Source organism: Camelina sativa, chromosome 17 (assembly GCF_030686135.1).
Source record: "Camelina sativa cultivar CO46 ecotype springtype chromosome 17, ASM3068613v1".
In the NCBI taxonomy this organism is placed as follows: Eukaryota; Viridiplantae; Streptophyta; class Magnoliopsida; order Brassicales; family Brassicaceae; genus Camelina; species Camelina sativa.
Genome location: NC_141896.1, coordinates 14940835 through 14961228, shown reverse-complemented (window position 1 = coordinate 14961228; position 20394 = coordinate 14940835). Strand labels below are relative to the sequence as shown.

The window sequence follows — 20394 nt, the reverse complement described above, 5'->3', positions numbered from 1 at the left end:
GTGCGCGTCGAATGCAATGCAGTGTCATCATGGCTCGGACGGACGGCTGAGGAGCATGGCTCGATCAGACAAGCTGGAGTGCGTGGCGGGGGAGCATGGCTCGATCAAACAAGATGGAGTGCATGGCGGGGGAGCATGGCTCGATCAAACAAGCTGGAGTGCGTGGCGGGGGAGCATGGCTCGATCAAACAAGCTGGAGTGCGTGGCGGGAGAGCATGGCTCGATCGTGGTGTATACGCATCCACTAAAACGATGATAACTCTTGAACCATACCTCCGATTGGCTTGAAATAAACGGAGTTGGAAAGATAACTCAATTCTCCACAACTTTGATGAAGACATCGAAAGCTAAATCCCACTCGAGTTGAAGGGCTTGAACGGATGGCTCGGTTGACGCTTCCTGGAGATGGCTCGGTTGACGCTTCCTGGAAGTGTTGTGAGATTGGCTCGAGAGATGGTTCCGGGAGTGTTGTGCAGCGGATGAGTCGAGCAATGCACTTCTAACGCCTTCTAAGTACCTGAAATACTCCAAAATGCACAATGTATGCAAGGATGATGCAAGAACTACCTAAACATGCACAGTGTATAGAAAGGACTAGAAAATGATGCAAACCAATGAGTTATCTTAGCTAAATGCATGATAAATATATGCTAAGGAGAGGCAAAATATAGACATATCAACTCCCCCAAACTTACTCTTTGCTTGCCCTCAAGCAAACAATCAAGAACAGAGTATGAAAGAGATGTGTGAAGATGGGGTCTCAGAACCTAAAAATGTAAATAAAATAGTTAGAATCAAGGTCCTTGTTTTTAGTTCTATGATGCATGGTGAAGGAACTCTATATTTTTTCTACATATGCAATCCTATCAATCATTCCCTTTAACATTCATTAACAGAGAACCGTGAATCGAGCTAAGCAATGTCGTTGAACTCATTTGGCTAGGGTAAAAGGTTAGAGACTTAGATGGTCTCCTTCTCAAGTGGTTTCATCAATTCAGAACAAGTTTCTCTCACGAAAAGGAGTTGAGCGTAAGAGAAGGCTAAAGGTTGAAACCAACTGATACATACAAGAGCAGCGCCCTGTCTACCCAAAGAACGTTCCAAACCGAAGTTGGTTCTACCCTTCATCACAAACATTATCTCAAACCCATTCTTTCATTCTTTACACTTGGACTTAGGAGATGTTCACTTCTTATCATTCTAGCGGATTGGGAAATCTTTACTATCAGTAAGGTTCTTTTTCTTTTCTTCTAAGAGCATCTCCATTGGTTGCATTTAAGCAAAATTGGTTGCTTAAAAAGCTAAAAAAATAAATCAAAAATCCTAATTACTTAACAATCGATCTTTAGCTTAGACATTTTAGCAACGATGCTTACCTAACACGTGTCAGCCTCTGAGTAAAGTTTTAGAAGAAAAAAAAAAAGCAGTGTTTTTATTTTTTGTTAATCGGTGTCGTCTTTTCTCTTTCATCATCGAGAAAGAGTTTCATCTTGATTGAGGAAGATACTCTTCATACATCCATCTAGATCAATATCTGAATTTTTTGGCTTGATTGAGGAAGATTTTTGGCTTGTATAGATCAGTATGATGGCCAAATCTGAAATTTTTAGTGGCCTGTGTTCGTGTGGGTTTCGGTGAATTTGAACATGATGAATCGAGTATTCGGGAAACCCAAGCAGGAGTCTAATCTTAACGAGGTATGATCCAATTTCTACACTTCTCTACGTTGTTAATTGCGAATTGGGAATTGATGTTAACAAAATTAGAGTTCTAGGTTGTTTTGAGAACTCCGCCGCCAAAAAGGCTCAAGTCCGACGCTGGAGGCAGCCCAATCTCCGCCAACGCCTCTGGTTCCAGCAAGCAGATAGTCATATACCAAGATTCTCCTCTTCCTGCTCCTGCTCTGCTACAAACTTTGAGTGATCATTCCGATCAACACCTTTGCACCTATCAATGTCGTATACTCTCTTCTGGAGTTATACTCTACAACAAGGTGATTTTTGCTGAGCCTACTTTACTCTCTTTAACATAGCGTTTATGCAGATCTTCATATAGGATGTGCATGTTTAGCTGTTGGATTTTGTTTTTGCATGCTGTAGGTTGTTCTTTATTCTGTTTAAGCCCTTGATTGATTGTTTCATATATGTTATGTTAATAAATATTTTCGTTTTGCAAAAATTAGTGAAGGAGCTCGAAATGGCAACAGTTCGAGGACAGCTGGTCTGGGATCTCGTAAAGAGAAACAACTGTTTCTTGGTGAAGCAGTTCGGCAGAGGTAATGCCAAGGTTCAGTTCAGCAAAGAGAAAAACACACCTCATCAACCTCAACTCTTACAAGCACTCTGGTATTGATTCAACTCTTGTTCACTCTAGATTTATCTCAATTTTTGATTTCTGAATCTGTGTGATAGAATGTTGCTTATATGAAGACAAGTCAATGCCTAAGTCTATGGAAATGTAATTGGTGAATTATTGAATTGGTTGGGGTTTGTTAGATTGAAATTGAAGTCTATGATTGGATTTGTATAAGAATCTATAGACTTTATTTTAATTTGTAGTTTTTTTGATATGATTACAGGTTTGGCCAACAAGAAGACAGTGACCATCCAGGCAGCTGACAAGGACCAAGGTGTGGTACTCGGAACCACCAAGAGAAAAAGACAAAACAAGCCTATGCTCTCTGTTAACAAGTCTGTCTTCAAGAAGGAGTTCCCGAGGAGGACCAAAATAATGACCACATTTTTAGATACTACCAATGGACAATAAAAATAGAAAGTTTCTTAAGAAGTTTGTTAACTTCAAATTTTATTCACTTTTATTCAAATTAATGTTTTTAACAACTTTGCTTAAATGCAACCAATGGTGATGCTCTAAGGAATCTAGACATCTTAAACATTTTACTTTCTTTTCTTTGTCTAATCTTTTCGTTTTATGCCCATAACCAATAACTCATTATTTTGCTAAACCCAAATCATTTACTAGACTTGTAAACCTTGAAAACACATCCCCCTCCTAAAGACTTTCTACCCTTTACTTTCTTTTTACACTCACTTTTCTGCAAAAATCCATACCCAATACCCAAAATTGAGTTCTCACCTAGTCCTACTAGTCCGGATAACGCGAACTAGAACCACACAGGATCCTAATCTTGTCGGTTAGAACCTAACACTTTCTAACAAGCTCAACTCGAAAAAAGGCCTAACACTCAAGAATACAATTGGCTTGAAAGAACTGTTGGTTAAGGGTGCGGGGAACTGTTCCAAAGATGGGAATCAGCTACTTGGATTAACAAGGGTGCTAAAAATGTGAAAGACAATCCAAGTATGTATATGGTATCCATGAGTTCGACTTCAATGCATAACAGGATAATTGCAAGTCAGGATTAGGTTCAGGTAGATAGGGAATGATATCAATTCAAAACATGCTTCAATCTTACCTTTTGAGGTTCAATCAACAAGCATCAAAGAACTAAGAACAAGGGCCTTGATCCTATCCTATTGAATCCAGCATGCTAACAAGGTTACAATCATCATCAACCCCTATGCTAAATGCAACAACCCTATATGAATAAACCTAAATGCAATCCTAATATGCATGTGCAAACTACATGAACCCTCGTCCAACTTGACAGACCAATCTTTCTTCAAAACTCCAACAATCCTTGACAAGATGCCCTTGATCTGCTTGTTCGAAACTTCAACCTATCCGCTGGTCTGAGGGTGATACGCAGTACACCTTGTGCTTGACCCCATACTTTCTCAGCATGCTCTCAAAAACTTTGTTAACGAAGTGAGTTCCACCATCACTGATCACCCATACCTTGGAAAGATTATACTTTTGAACAGCTTCAGAACAACCTTGTGATCATTGGTAGGGCTTGCTATGGATTGGACCCACTTAGAAACGTAATCAACTGCCACCGGAATATAGACATTCCCATTAGATGGGGGTTGAATGGTCTCATGAAGTCTATCCCCCAAACGTCAAATATCTCCACTTCTAGGATTGGATTTTGGGGCATCTCGTTTCTCCTTGTGATGTTTCCCATCCTCTGACAAGCGTCACACTTGGTGATGAAGTTGTGAGCGTCTTTGAACAAGGTTGGCCACCAGAGACCTGCTTGAAGAACTTTCTGAGCTGTCTTGAATGTGGCGAAGTGACCTCCATAGGTGGAACCTTGACAGTGTTCAAGCACTCCCTGCACTTCCCCTTATGCTATACATATTCTGAACAGACCGTCAGAACCTCTCTTGTACAGATAGGGTTCATCCCAGAAGTAGTGGTTGACCTCTCTGAAAAGCTTTTTCTTCCTGTAGGGATCCATGTCATCAGGAACTTCTCCACATACCTTGTAATTCACAACATCTGCATACCAGGGTGCAGGCTCAGAAGTGATCGCCATGCATCTGATTCTAAGGTTGTCAAGCTATGTGTCATGCATTTGCTCACAAACTTGGGCAACCAGAAGTTGTTCCTCAGGCATTGAATTATCTATGGGAACAACATCTTCAATCCTCATTCTTGACAAGTGGTCCGCAACTCCGTTTTCTATGCCTTTCTTGTCGACAATCTCCATGTCAAACTCCTGAAGAAGCAGGATCCATCTCAACAGTCTCGGCTTAGTATCCTTCTTTGAGTAAATGTGTCTCAGAGCAGCATGGTCGGTATACACTATGACCTTCGAACCCACAAGGTAACTCCTGAATTTTTTGAATGCAAACACAACTGCTAGGAGTTCCTTCTCTGTGGTGGCGTACCGGCCCTGAGTCTCGTCCAAGGTGCGACTCGCGTAGTATATGACATGAAGCTTCTTGTCAATACGTTGTCCCAGACTTGCTCCAACTGCGAAGTCTGAAGCATCACACATGATCTCAAACGGATGGTCCCAATTCGGAGCTTGTACTATGGGTGCCGAAACCAAGGACTCCTTGATCTTGCTGAAAGCTTCCAAACATGCTGCATCAAATTCGAACTCAACCTCCTTGCACAACAACCTTGTCAAAGGTCTTGCAATTTTTGAGAAGTCATTGATGAATCTCCTGTAAAACCCAGCATGTCCCAGAAAACTTCTGATGTCCTTCACTGTCTTAGGCGGTTGAAGCTGAACCATGACCTCAATCTTTGCCTTGTCAACCTTAATTCCTCTTTCAGAAATCTTGTGTCCAAGAACGATTCCTTCCTCAACCATGAAGTGGCATTTCTCCCAGTTCAGCACCAAATTCGTCTCCTCACATCGCGTCAATACCCTGCACAAATTTAACAAACAGGAGGAGAAAGTGGAACCGTATACAGAGAAATTGTCCATAAACACTTCCACTGACTCCTCAATCAAATCCGAGAAAATCGAAGTCATGCACCTTTGAAAGGTGGCAGGAGCATTGCACAAGCCAAATGGCATGCGTCTGTAGGCAAAAGTGCCATAAGGACAAGTAAATGTTGTCTTTTCCTGATCATTTGGGTGGATAGTGATTTGGAAGAATCCACTATACCTGATGTGACCCGCGGACGCGGTTGCGGTTTGATAGAGTCTTGGGACTTTGGTCAAGTTCAGATTGGTGGAAGTTTCCTCGGCCAAGCTTCAAGGATTCGAATCCAGAGAGGATTCAAATGACAGAAATGAGGTTTGGTGAGATTCCAACAAACAGTTTGCGAGAACGGACGTGAAGCCTTGTCGGATCGTACGGATGCGGCTAAGCAGATGCGGCTAATTGGCAGGACTCGGTGGGAGAGAGGGCTGAAACGTGTGAGATGGACTGATGGAAGACTCGAAGACTGATGGCAAAGAACTCGAGGTTGCGTAGGTGAATCGATGATAACTCGAGAGCTTATGGAAGAGAACTCGAGGTTGTGAAAGGTGGAACGAGAGAGGATGGACGATGGATAGAGGTAGATTGAACGACGACACAAGAGGGCTGGCTCTTCTCTTGATACGGTTACTAAAAAACCATGAACCTGGTTCAAGGTTTGCTAGGGTTCTTTCCCTTAGACAATCCCAGATTGACTAATGAAAGGATGGAGACAAGTTCAAGAATCTCTCTTGAGGAAAATTTTCTATTTCATACAAGTCTGGCTTTTACAATGAGGGTTGATGCCTTTATATAGGAAGGCTTACAAATGGAGACTCTAAAACCCTAGAAACGTGGCCATGATCTAAACCATACACATGGCCAAAAGCAAAAGCAAAAGTAAATCAAAGCAATATCCAAAAGCAACGGTCATAGAAGAGTCTAGACTAAATTTAAAAGAAGGAAGGGGGATAAGGTCGCCACGTCATTGATTGAGGCGTGGCAATAGAATCTTCACTTCCTTGGCTCCCAAGCATGTCACTAAGTGTTTCCAAGTCATAAGCCAAGTGGGATCGAAGTGGAGATGCACTAGAGTTTGGTGCCTCGTTAAAACTTCTTTGGTAAACCCATTGGGACAAACCCAAAGTAGGAAAAAGAGTACAGCTCCTTCTAATGGCTTAGGGGTGTTTTCACACTAGCGTGGTGGTGAAGAATCGCGAGTATGGCTTCCCAAAGCTGGTTGCGTCTCAATGCTACTTAGTGGGGATGCTAAACTTGGGTCCTTGGTGTGTAGGGTGGGAGCTTGGTCTTGAAATACCCAATAAGTGTCTCTGTCTTGCTCTCGGGAGGTTCACTGGAACGTTGGCCGAACGTTGTCTCGTGCACGGTGGAAACCTTGGTCCTGCTCGGCGCGTCTCGGGGCCGTCCGAGGCGTCTCGGTCGTCTCGGTCAGGAGCCGAACCCGTGATCACATCATTCCCTCCCTCTTGTAGAAGTTTTGACCTCAAAACTTTGCTTTTCACCTGGATCAACATAAGAAAGTCCAAATCAGTAGCATCACAAGTTCATTTGCGGTTTTAAGTTTACCGGGATCAAAGGGGAATAGTAAAGCCTTAAGAGAAAAAGATAGAACTCCCCTTGTAAGGCTAGTGATGTTCGTTGTGCCGTTCCCTTCGTAGGCCGCGGTAGGTTGTTGACGCTCTCTAGGATGCCACACGAAAGTCTGGTCCGCGGCAAGGCTGGATAAATACATCGCCATATAATCTTGCGGGTTAACGTCCTTGGTGTCAAGAGTGGAGAGTAATGGCGCGGTATAGATGTCTCCCATGTGGAGTGCACTTCTTGACGTCGTCATGATCGAGATCGAGTGGCTAGCCCCTTCAATGGCTGTGTTCAATGCTTCAACTTGTTTAAAACCTCCTTTTAACAAGCATGGCTTTAAACACACAGCCTGACTCCTCTTTGGCCTCGCCCAGAGAATTGTCACGTGTCCCGAAAGAGTACTCTTGCTCCACGTTCTGCTCCGGGTATGGCGGCTGAGCGTCAAGCTGGTCTTGGTCGGAGTCGGTGACGACTTGGTCTCGGTCCGCGTGATGATCAATACTAGCTCCTCCGAAGGTATGAGATTGGTGTTTGGGAGGTTTGGCTGGCGTCTTTACGAACCCGCCTGCTCCTTAGACGTGCTCCTTATAATCCAACTCATGCTCAGATTGCTTCGTCGGTGAGACGTCCTCAGCTAGCTTGATACACGACCTGATGCTTGTTCTTGGCGCTTCCGGTTTTGGCTTGTCCTTAGCTCGAACTCCTCCTTTGGCCGGTTCCTTGCACAGTGTGGGCAGCTCACGGTGCTGAACTGTCGACACATAACTCCTTAATACTCCCAGACTTGGTATGGTCGCGGCGCTGACTACCTCCTGGGATGGTTCCTTGTATCGTGCTGGCGGCTCGCGGTATTGAGCTAGGGGCGCATAAGTCTTTGACCTCTCGGCATAGGCCAAGTTACGACTTGTTCGCGGAGCCGGTATAGGAACTGGTTCACGGTACCGAACTGAACGCGCATACGTCCGGCTTGGTTGCTCAACAAAGGCCGAATGGTGCCGTGATCGCTGGGCCGGTGTAGGCAGTGGCTCATGGCACTGGCGCCGTGAAGTCTATTTCCGCGTGGCATACTAGGAGACCAGGTAGGGATGCCTCGGTTGCGGCCTTGGTGGACACTCGAGCTTCTCTCGACCCGTTGACGAGTTGTTGTCGACTGAATCCGGTCGAGCCTGTCATTGAGATCTCGAAGCGTGTGTTGGAGAGAGATCAGAGCGTCCGCTGTGCTGGGTGGTTTGGGAGTTGGCTCCTTTCTTCTTACGGATTGGGGCCTTGGCTTCTTGTAGTTCGACACCCAGTCATCGCTATCGGAGTTTTCATAAAGACTCACCCTTGGCTCATCAACGCGAGTAGCTCGTGACATAGATGGCCAATAACAGTCTGGCGATCCACGTTCGAGTTCTTCTTGATCTAACTCCTCGCCGTAGTCCTCTTCGGACCAATGTTCATCTCTGGTGGCCTCTTGCTCCGATTCCAGGCCAAGATCTTCATCACACCACGATCCCACCTTGGAATCGTCTCCATCAAACCCCATGCTAGATCAGTATAGGATTAAGCGTCGCATGTTGTTTGAGAACTTGGAAACGGTTTTGGGTCGAGGGTATGGCGGCCGTCGGAAGTCGTTGACGGTACGGTCGGCTTGGTTGTACGGGCTGACGGTGATAAGGCGGATGAGACGAACAGCCGACGGTGGCCAGAGGTTGATCCGCTGATGCGGCTACACGACCCAAATGGTTCGAACGTTGATGCGGCTTGGTCCGTACGGTTGTTGGTGGCGTGTGATTCCTCCACGCGGTTTGGTTTGAAAATAAACCTCGCACACAAAGATAAAACACAAAACGCGTGAGAACCAGCGTTCAATAGGACCAACAATAGATTTTTTTTTTGTGTTTTCACCAATGATTGATGACAACACATCAAATTTTAAACCTATGACTAACAAAAGCAAAAGCAAAAGAAAAGCAAAAACCAAAACACTAAGAGAAAAAAATTGCTTTATGACCAAAATAAACAAGAACACAAAAGCAAAACAAAACTCTAGCAAATTCAATCAAGATGCAAACAAGGATGAACAAAATACAAACAGGATGAACAAACAAGCTAACAACCTAGACAAAGAAGAACAACACCACAAATGCAACAATTTAAACCGAAAGACAAATGAAACAGACTAAACACAAATGATGCATCCTAACTAGCAATCGACCTAATGAATGAGACCTTAGACTTAAGAAAGACAAACGACCTAATCTATCAAAGCCAAAAGTAAAGAGCATCCAACGGTTGGATAGCAAAGATACTAAAACCAAGGTGACAACTCACCCATGGACCACAAGGTGCATAGGGAGCTATCCACGTCCACATTTTGTGGTCTTGACCAAAAGCACTTTAGAGGTGGCTAATCTCTCAACACACAAAAAGGACGCTAATCCTAGACCACACAATAATTCAAACGCGGCTTTGACCACTTTTGAATTTCAAAAAGCTTGGCTAAAAGATTAAAGAGTAAAAAACAAGTGGTATTAACCAAATGACTTTCACCCCTTTTATTTACCAAACGACAAGGTAAAAACACAAAAGAGCAACAAAAGCACAACACAACGAATCTAGCAACCTATAACAACAAAACGAAAAGCAGCACAACCTAAAAAGATCTAGACAAAACAAGCCAAAAACACAACAAGAACAGCAAGAACAAAAAGCAACGAGAACAAACAAGAACAAGCTAGAACGAACAGGAAATTAACAACCTAAAGCAAACGACAACAAACGACCCTACTGACAACACAACTCAACACCAATTTAAACCCAAAGAACAAACTACACACGCGAGATTAGATTAAGCTAACACAACTAACACAAAAGCGCAAGATCCAAACTTTAACCAAAAGACACAACGTTTGAGTCAGGAGCTTTTAGTGCTCTGATACCAACTGATGTGACCCGCGGACTCGGTTTCGGTTTGATGGAGTCTTGGGACTTCGGTCAAGTTCAGATCAGTGGAAGTTTCCTCGGCCAAGCTTCAAGGATTCGAATCCAGAGAGGATTAAAATGACAGAAACGAGGTTTGGTGAGATTCCAACAAACAATTTGCGAGAACGGACGTGAAGCCTTGTCGGATCGTACGAATGCGGCTAAGCGGATGCGGCTAATCGGCATGACTCGGTGGGAGCGAGGGTGGAAACGTGTGAGATGGACTGATGGAAGACTCGAGGACTGATGGCAAAGAACTCGAGGTTGCGTAGGTGAATCGATGATAACTTGAGAGCTTATGGAAGAGAACTCGAGGTTGTGAAAGGTGGAACGAGAGAGGATGGACGATGGATAGAGGTAGATTGAACGACGACACAAGAGGGCTGGCTCTTCTCTTGATACGGTCACTAACAAACCATGAACCCGGTTCAAGGTTTGCTAGGGTTCTTTCCCTTAGACAATCCCAGATTGACTAATGAAAGGATGGAGACAAGTTCAAGAATCTCTCTTGAGGAAAATTTTCTATTTCATACAAGTCTGGCTTTTACAATGAGGGTTAATGCCTTTATATAGGAAGGCTTACAAATGGAGACACTAAAACCCTAGAACCGTGGCCATGATCTAAACCGTACACATGGCCAAAAGCAAAAGCAAAAGTAAATCAAAGCAATGACCAAAAGCAACGGTCATAGAAGAGTCTAGACTAAATTAAAAGAAGGAAGGGGGATAAGGTCGCCACGTCATTGATTGAGGCGTGGCAATAGAATCTTCACTTCCTTGGCTCCCAAGCATGTGACTAAGTGTTTCCAAGTCATGAGCCAAGTGGGATCGAAGTGGAGATGCACTAGAGTTTGCTGCCTCGTTAAAACCTCTTTGGTAAACCCATTAGGACAAACCCAATGTAGGAAAAAGAGTACAGCTCCTTCTAATGGCTTAGGGGTGTCTTCACACTAGCGTGGTGGTGAAGACTCGCGAGTATGGCTTCCCAAAGCTGGTTGCGTCTCAATGCTACTTAGTGGTGATGCTAAACTTGGGTCCTTGGTGTGTAGGGTGGGAGCTTGGTCTTTTAATACCCAATAAGTGTCTCTGTCTTGCTCTCGGGAGGTTCACTGGAACGTTGGCCGAACGTTGTCACTTGCACGGTGCAAAACCTCGATCCTGCTCGGCGCGTCTTGGTCATGCGTCTCGGGGCCGTCCGGGGCATCTCGGTCGTCTCGGTCAGGAGCCGAACCCGTGATCACATCAATACCCAACAAGGAAACAGTAGTAGGGATGACTGGCTAATCTTTCTAACATTTGATCAATGAAAGGTAAGGGAAAATGATCTTTCCTAGATACATCATTCAACTTCCTATAATCAATGCACATCCTATGTCCTGTGATGGTCCTCGTTGGGATTAACTCATTTTTTCATTTTTGATAACAATGATTCCTCCCTTTTTAGGTACACAATGTACTGGAGATACCCAAGTACTATCAGAGATAGGATAGATAACTCCAGCATCAAGCAGTTTTAGGATCTCTTTCTTCACCACCTCTTTCAGATTAGGGTTCAATCTTCTTTGGGGTTCAATACTAGCATAAGATTCATTTTCAAGATTGATCCTATGTGTGCAAAGACTAGGCGAGATTCCCTTGATATCATCTAAAGAATAACCTATGGCTCTTCTATACTTCTTAAGTTCAGTTACAAGCAACTTCAATTCATCATCATTCAACCTAGCATTCACAATGACAGGATAAGTAGAATTGGTTCCCAGAAAAACGTACCTGAGTCTGCAAGGGAGAGTTTTGAGTTCTACATTCGGAGCTTTCAGTTCCGACCAGTTGTCAGCATGGGCGTCAGAGCGGTCACGGTCGAGTGCGGTCCGAACAGTGTCTCAAGCGGTGATTCGAGTCGGGTCTTGACGTCGGTCGAGTGGGAGGTTTCACGTTCTGAATTCTCTGTCTCAACTACACATACCTCTTCTGCGTCAGACAACTGCTCGAACTCCTCTGGTTCGTCCGTTTCTCTGTGGGAGTCTAGCATATTCTTGTAACAAGTGGTCTCCCCATGCAGGAACCCTTCTTCTCCATCCTTGGTTAGAGCAGTTTTGAGATGATCCTCCTCAGCTAGTTTCTCCAACAGCTCATCAGCCAACTTACCCATCTCTTCAATGTAGAAGACTTGTCCTCCTATTGTTGGCTTCTTTAAAGTATCCTTGATGTCGAACTTCATAATGAAGTCGTCTCCCAGATTAAGATCAATCTTGCCATTTCTGACATCAATGATGGCTCCAGCAGTCGCTAGGAACGGTCTTCCTAAGATCAGCGGATCTTTTGGTTCTTCATCCATCTCCAGAACCACAAAGTCGGTTGGCACTTCCACGTCTCTGATCCTGACATGTAAGTCCTCTAAAATACCATGTGGAAGTCTCACTGATCTATCTGCAAGGATGAAGGAGATGTCGCAACCTTTAAACCTTGTGAACCCCAACCTCTTAGCCACAGAGAATGGCATCAGATTAACTGAAGCTCCAAGATCACATAAACACCTATCAAAAGACATAGGTCCAAGGGAACAAGGTAGAGTGAATGATCCCGGATCTTTGAGCTTCTTGGGTACAATCTTCTTCTGGATGATTGCACTGCACTCAAGACTTAGTACCACCATGCCTTGAAATTCTTTTGATCTCTCCATCACTAAATCCTTGAGGAATTTCTGGTAGTGAGGAACAAGTGCGAATGCATCCAGCAATGGCATCCTCAACTCAATCTCCTTAACTTGTTTTTCAAACAAGGCTTTGTATTTCTCAGTAAGTTGCTTCTTAAACCTCACTGGAAATGGTAGAGGAGGCTTGTACGGTGGAGGGATGAATCTCGCGGGTTTGTCATCAAGAATAACAGGTTACTTAACAGCTTCAGGTTCGGACTGCTTCACTGGCTCGATTGGATCTTTGACTGCTTCGACTGGGTTCTCCATCTGAACGTCATCCTGAACAAAACCCTCCCCATCGAATTCCTCACTGTCCGTAGTGACGTTTGGGACTCCTTGCCTGGGAGGCAATGTTTTTCCACTTCTCAGCGTAATTGCATTTGCAAACTCCTTGGGGTTCTGAACAGCTTTCCCTGGGAATTGGCCAGACTTTGGGGCAGAAGTAGAAGCAGATTGGCCTTCCATATACCTTATCTTCGAATTCAGAGCTTCAAATTTGACGTTCTGATCATTGTAGGAACATTCCATCCTCTGACTAAGGTCAGCGAACTTCTTTGCAGTATCCATGGAAACCGCTAGCTTGACCCTGAAGAAGTTGTTGCATCATCTGCTTCATTTCTTGATATGGGGCTGGAGTAGGCTGAACTGGTTGAGGGCGGAATCCTGGCGGTGGTCCTGAGGGAGCTTGGTAACCCTGCTGGAACTGTTGTTTTGGAGCGAATCCCGGATTGTAAGGCACAAAAGGTTTTTGTTGACCTTTCTGTTGTTGTTGAGGCGGGTACACCTGATCTTGTGGATTAGCAGCATTGGTACTTCGGTAAGACAAATTGGGGTTCTTCTTGTAGGGGTTGTAACCTTTGTTGTATCCACCCTGATTCTGAACATAGCTGATCACCTCAGTCTGCTTGCCCTCCCCATCTGGAACTTGGAAAGGGTCATCCTCAGATACAAAGTGGACGCTCCTCTGCTGGCTTAGCAAGATACGGTCAAGTTTCTCATTGACATTCTTGAGGTCTTTCTTGTACTTCTCCTCAGACCCAGCGTCACCGTGAACTGTGCGGTCATAGTCCTCATTGTAGTTGCCGTCAGACTGAGCGAGATTCTCCACCAATTGCCATCCTTCCTCAACGTCTTTGTTCAGGAAATTACCATTAGAAGCAGTGTCAAGCAGCATATGTATCTTTGGTAGTACACCACGGTAGAGAGTCCTCAGCAGTGACTCGTTGCTGAAACCATGGTGTGGACACTGACTATGGTAACCCTTGATACGCTCCCATGCTTCACAGAATGATTCTGAGCTCTTCTGAGTGAAGCTGGAAATCTCATTCCTGAGACGTGCTGTTCTGGAGTTGGAGAAAAACTTGGCCAAGAATGCTTTCTTGCAACCATCCCAGGTGGTGATTGATCTCTTGGGAAGGTTTTTCTCCCATTGATGAGCCTTGTCTCCGAGGGAGAATGGGAAAAGGCGCAATTTGTAACCATCCTCACTCACGCCGTTGATCTTGGTGAGACTACACAGACGGTCGAACTCGTCCAAGTGGTCGAGTGGATCCTCCATAGGCAACCCGTGGAACTTGTTTCCTTGGATAATGGAGATCAGACCACTTTTGATTTTGAAGTTGTTGTTCTGCACGGCAGGAGGGACGATTCCAGCACGCTGAGTATGAGTGTTCGGTGCATCCCCCATCACCAATGTTTTGCGGTCCCGGATGTGGTTCATTCTGTTGTTCCATAGTGACTGGTACGGGATGATCGTTGGAAGTACGAGCTTGTCGTGGGCGTTGCAACCGATTGATTTTGTCGATAACAGGAAGGAGATTCTGATGCCCTCTTGATCTGGTGTGCATGCAAGGTTGCAATCAACAGGTACCTGAGGTGCAAGACAAACAAGCAGACAACCAAAACAAGTCAGTACCCAGAATGATAAGTGTAACAGAACTTAATATTGGAAAACTTGAAATCTTAAATGTAGCAAAACGAATCCCAAATGGCAACGGCGCCAAATTGATACTAAGATTTTTGTGTGTCTACCATAGCAGGTTCAATTAACCTTATGTAGTTGTAGTACTTAAGGTGTCAATCCAAATGGGATGATGCTAGTCACTCAAGATGCAATAAGGAGGTCACAAGTTAAGCCAATTCAAAAAGAGTGTTTTTCTAACAATCCTAGAATGGTCAAAATACAAAACGGAAATGAGTCACAGAACCAGAAACGAAAATGTATGACAAGAAGGGAACAAGAATAAATGAAACCAAAAACGATTCTAAGCATGAACAAACGAAACAGTCTCGGGAATGTAATATCAATCAAAAAGATAAAAGTCCTAAGGATGGGAGTAATTGATGTCGATGGAGTATCCTAGTCTACAGAGTGTTTAACATATCACAAGCAAACTATTCCTGAACAATGAACATCACAACTTAGCTAATCCAATCTCTTGACAAAAGCTACTCAGACTCAACCACTTCCATACCTAGCTCTCGCTAGAGAAACATGGTCGAGCAGGCATGACAAACAAGTTCATTCACGTCAACAAACATCCTAGACAACTAATCTCTTAGGCTAGGAACGTAAGTCTCTGGCACTAGTTGGTCAGACATTTCATCAAACACCTTTTGGGTGTAGAAATGTCTCGAACCTAGTCCCAATTGATCAGAGAGAAACTAGTATTTCTAACTCTAGTCCAGAAGGGAATCATACAATCAGAGCTTAAGCACTCTACATCCTAAGATTCTCCACCTAATCTATCCCATCCTCAAGAACTAACACACTACTCAGATCCGGAAATCATCACCAAAGATACAAACTCAAAAAACATTGAAACAAGCATTATTAGGTAGATAAAAATAAGATGAACAACTTTGTAGAAGGAATCAAATGCAAAATCTCAATAAAATCTCAACGATATCGGAATACAAGTCTCAGAACGTATTTTGTGGCTAGGTTTAAACCTTCTGGGAAGGGAAACAATACGAAATTAAAGATAAGATGTCTCAACCAAGACGTAACAAAATGTATTTATAGTGAAAATATGGAAAGCCCTAAAACTTAAAACGATAAGGTAAAGCGTCGGTTCAGTAATCTCCTGAAGCGTCTGAAACCAAACGTTTTTCTTCCCCACATGTGCGATCGAGTCCATGCGCGTCGAATGGAATGCAGTGTCATCATGGCTCGGACGGACGGCTGAGGAGCATGGCTCGATCAAACAAGCTGGAGTGCATGGCGGGGGAGCATGACTCGATCCAACAAGATGGAGTGTGTGGCAGGGGAGCATGGCTCGATCAAACAAGCTGGAGTGCGTAGCGGGGGAACATGGCTCGATCAAACAAGCTGGAGTGCGTGGCGGGGGAGCCTGGCTCGATTGTGGTGTATACGCATCCACTAAAACGATGATAACTTTTGTACCACACCTCCGATTGGCTTGAAATAAAGGGCGTTGGAAAGATAACGCAATTCCCCACAACTTTGATGAAGAAATCGAAAGCTAAATCCCACTCGAGTTGAATGGCTTGAACGGATTGATCGGTTGATGCTTTCCGGAGATGGCTCGGTTGACGCTTCCTGGAAGTGTTGAGAGATTGGCTCGAGAGATGGTTCCGGGAGTGTTGTGCAGCGGATGAGTCGAGCGATGCACTTCCAACGTCTCCTAAATACCTAAAATACTCCGAAATGCACAATGTATGCAAGGATGATGCAAGAACTACCTAAACATGCACAGTGTATAGAAAGGACTAGAAAATGATGCAAACCAATGAGTTATCCTAGCTAAATGCATGATAAATATATGCTAAAGAGAGGAAAAATATAGACATATCAAATATGTATTTAAACAACATGCATGTTTGCAATGTAAACAAGTTGGGCACAATGTGAAACTTGTCGGATGTAGTATTGTTGTAAACATTTGTTTTATTTTGTGTAATAACTCATCCATTAAGCATTATAACTCAGCCGTCATATTAATCGACGAGACTTTTCGTTTTTTGCTTTCTGTTTATTTCTTGTGATAACTCAACCACAAAGCATTATTCAACCGTCATATGAATCGACGAGACCTTTCGTTTTCCTGTAAATATTATAACTCAGCCGTCACATACTGGAACTCAAAAACAAGGGTGGCTTAGACGGAAACGAACAAGACAGCGACGACGAAGAGATAGAGAGCGAGAGAGCATAGCGAGCGAGTACGGTGAGAGATGATGGTGAGAGAGTAGAGAAAGACAGAGTATTGCCGGCGGAATTAGGGTTCGGCGACAAGAGAGAGGGGTTTTTTTTCTGGGTTGTGAACAGTAAAAATTGTTCAGTTTCCCTCTCTTTTGATATAAAGAAGAAACTGTTGATTCTGAAAAAAAAAAACTGTCTAGTGACATAGATTATGGAAGATGATGTGTATTTTTTTATTATTTTTCTAATCAAAATCGAAAAAATAAATCCAAGGGGTAAATTGTAATTACACTCATGACACTAAATATCTGAGCAGTTTTTAGAAAATGTATACATATTAGGAATAAACCAACTTTTGAATAACATCTGTAGTAATTCTTTCATACAACAAATACTCATATTTTGAAAACTAAAATCACAAATTCGTCGGATACAACATGTACTGATGGAAAACTTTGTCGAAAAAATTGTTGAATTAAGCAAAAAAATTCAAAAATAGTTTTCAAAATAAAAATTTGATTTTTTATAATTTTAAAGAATTCAAAAATAAATTAATATATCAATTCAATAATAAAAACTAAAACCCAAATTTCTTACAAATTAAACCCAAATTAATATATTTTAAACGTATTGTTGATATTTATTGTTTAGGCTCTCTAAGTCTTAGAGTCTACGAAATTAAGATTATATCGAGATAACATTGTTGATTCACAGAAATGAGATTTTTTTTGCGAAAGGAATTAACACTGACAAAAAACCCATAACTGAAGACCCGACTCAAAACCAAAACAAAATATAGGTACCGAACTGAACCAGGCAATATACCCTAATGAGACCTAAAACCCTAGATCTGGAGAATCATAATAAAAAATTTCTAGTAATTTACATATATATTTTGATTATTTTCTAGTAATTTATGTATATTTGGATTATATAATTGATTTTTTGGATATATAATGTATTTCAAAATATTCGAGTATATATGGGTACTACAATAACAATTTTTAGGTAGTTTATACTTTAGGGTAATTCGGATACAAAGTAACTAATCCGAAGTGCAACCAAATTTGGTACTAAAACCCATGACCCAAAAACCCGGGTCCGAATCCAAAATATACTTGAATCTAAATTGTACCAAACCAATAATTTCACATAACCGAGGAGGAACTAAACCTCTTGACCCAAAACTCCGTAGCCGGAAAGAACCGATCTACATCTAATCCATGTAATCAAATACCCTGTCGAAAACGAATACATGCAACCAAATTTGTTTGGCTTTTAAACGTGATGGTTTGAAATCTTGAATAGTTTTGACTATTTTCTCCAAATCTGTTAGACACTAGTTAAAAATGATACAATAAATTTAATTATTTTGGACCTGCTAAATCAAATACAGTGACTTGCTTTAATGAGTGAGAGATTTCAATGAAATTAGATGATTTTAAATGTTTGGTCGAAACTTGCCGGATATAAGATCAACGATAAAATGTGTCACGGTTTTTTCTGATAATTTTGTGATGTTCTTTGATTGTTCGAGTAATTATTCGATACACTTAACTGTGAGGCATTATATGTTAGGATCAATGATACACTAAAGATTTTCGAGACATGTAAATAGCTAAAGCGGATGAATGTTTGTTGGTTTTCAATATTGTAAAATAAAAATGCAAATAAATAAAACAATTAAATTTATGAGATTTAAAACATTGGGTCATATACTCATGATATCTTAGAGATACATGAGTAATGGATAAAATGGAACAAAGAATTCAACAATTGACAACCGTTCTTAAACATGAACACAAAATTCGATTAATCCTCTTTCAAGGTATTAGTCACTAAATTTGACTACTCAATCACTAAACTTTCATTTGTAACCTCCTTATCAAATTTGCATTATCAAACAAGTCCACTTAGCTCATAATATTCCCTCACATTAACTTTCGCAGACTAGAGAAATATTGCTCAATTCATATTAGTTCAGACATTTTTGATGCATAGTAAAACCTAGAATCTAAAATATGGTGATCAGTTACATTCTAAAATTAAAATCATATGAATCAAAGAACCACAAAGAAATAGATTTTCCTAGTAGACAATTAAATCATTGAATCTCCTACTTAGAACCCTAAAACCCAATTAGGGGAACTAGTCACACATATTGAAATTAACAACACAAAGAAATGAGGAAAACATAATTAGATTGATGAAAGAAAAAGCAAAGAGTTTAGAATTCTTTTCCAAATTTTCAAAAAAAATGAATGAATCTCTAATCTCTAAAAATAGCTTCAAAAGGTCTCAAGTGTTGCACAAAAACTCAGAAAAGAACATAAATCATGTCTTAGGTTTTGGGGGGATTTTTTATACCCAATACAGAAAATAGAAGTAAAATTCGGTTAAGGAAAACCAATTAGGCTCGTCAGAAGGGTGGACCTTCATTCCTTCGGTCTCAGACCAGTCCCTTCGCTTCGGTTTTTTTTACATCGGTCACTTTGTAATGGGATCGATCGATCGCTTGGAAGGACCGGTCGATCTTTCTTCCTTGTTTGCAGAACTTCTCTTTCTTTGCCTCGAACTGGTCTAAAAGCCTCCAACTCCAATGGTACTTCCTAACACATTCTCATGACTTCAAAGACACAAAAGACAGACAAAAACTCGATAAAAAACTCAAAAATAATATATAAAGAAGGTTAAAAGACCCTAAAAACACCACATCTCTGAAACGACCCGACCATTTTTTTTGTTTTTAATACAATTATTAAAACTTGTGATCCCATACTCACTAACAACCTAACCACAATCAAATCAAACAGCGGAAATAGCGAAACATATGATCCTTATCATAAGGATTCTTCTTTGGGTTTTTTACATCAGTCAATTTGCAACGGAATCGATTGATCGTTTGGAGGAACCAATCGATCTTTTTTCCTTATCGGCAAATCTTCCCTTTCTTTGCCTCAAACTGGTCCAAAAGTCTCCAATTCCAATTTTACTTCCTAACACATGCTGATGATTAAAAACAAGAATCAAAAGACACAAAAGACGGATAAAAACTCGATAACAGACTCAAAAAGAATATAAAAAGAAGGTTAAAAGACCCTAAAACACCACATATCATTATTTCCGACGAAGTTCCCATACTCATTCTTTATAAATTCTTACGATTTTCTGATTATTTTTTCGAATGACTGTTACTTTATGAAAAAATTTTGACAACTTTAAAATTGATCAGAGTATGGTCGGTGGAAACATATATGTTTTCTTGTAGTGATTTTAATATGAAAATTAACTCATTAATGCAAAACTTCTTCTTTTCTCATTTTTGAAATTTTAAATACTTTTTTTATTTGTACTCCTTTAACATATAACTATGTTTTTAACAGTACCAATATTTAACAAATAACTATGTTTTTAAAAGTATTATCATAGTAAAATATTATATCATTAATATATTGTGCTCTTTTTGAATCATGTCTGAATTTATCGCTAATTTTAGTTCAATAACTGTACATTTAGAAAAATTATGGCTATCTATTAACAAATTTCTACTTTTTTTTTTGTTTGTACATATTTAACGTATATCATGAAGATAATCGTACGATGGTGAAGTTAAAACTCAAATCTTAATAGTTCCCAATTAACGTTTGAAGAAGTGAGATGATGAGTTTTCAACAATACTT

General features: G+C 41.5%; 1 non-coding gene and 1 pseudogene across 2 annotated transcripts; both read left to right on the top strand.

Annotated features, from left to right (window-relative positions):
• Window positions 1-1860: 1860 nt before the first annotated feature.
• LOC104757761 (large ribosomal subunit protein eL28y-like) lies at window positions 1861-2808 on the top strand (annotated as a pseudogene). Its single transcript, XR_015587524.1, has 3 exons — window positions 1861-1993; window positions 2183-2345; window positions 2579-2808. The product of XR_015587524.1 is annotated as a large ribosomal subunit protein eL28y-like (transcript).
• Window positions 2809-13778: 10970 nt separating this feature from the next.
• LOC147923762 (small nucleolar RNA R71) lies at window positions 13779-13885 on the top strand. The gene has a single exon (XR_015587865.1). It is a non-coding gene; the product is annotated as a small nucleolar RNA R71 (small nucleolar RNA).
• The last annotated feature ends 6509 nt before the right edge of the window (window positions 13886-20394 follow it).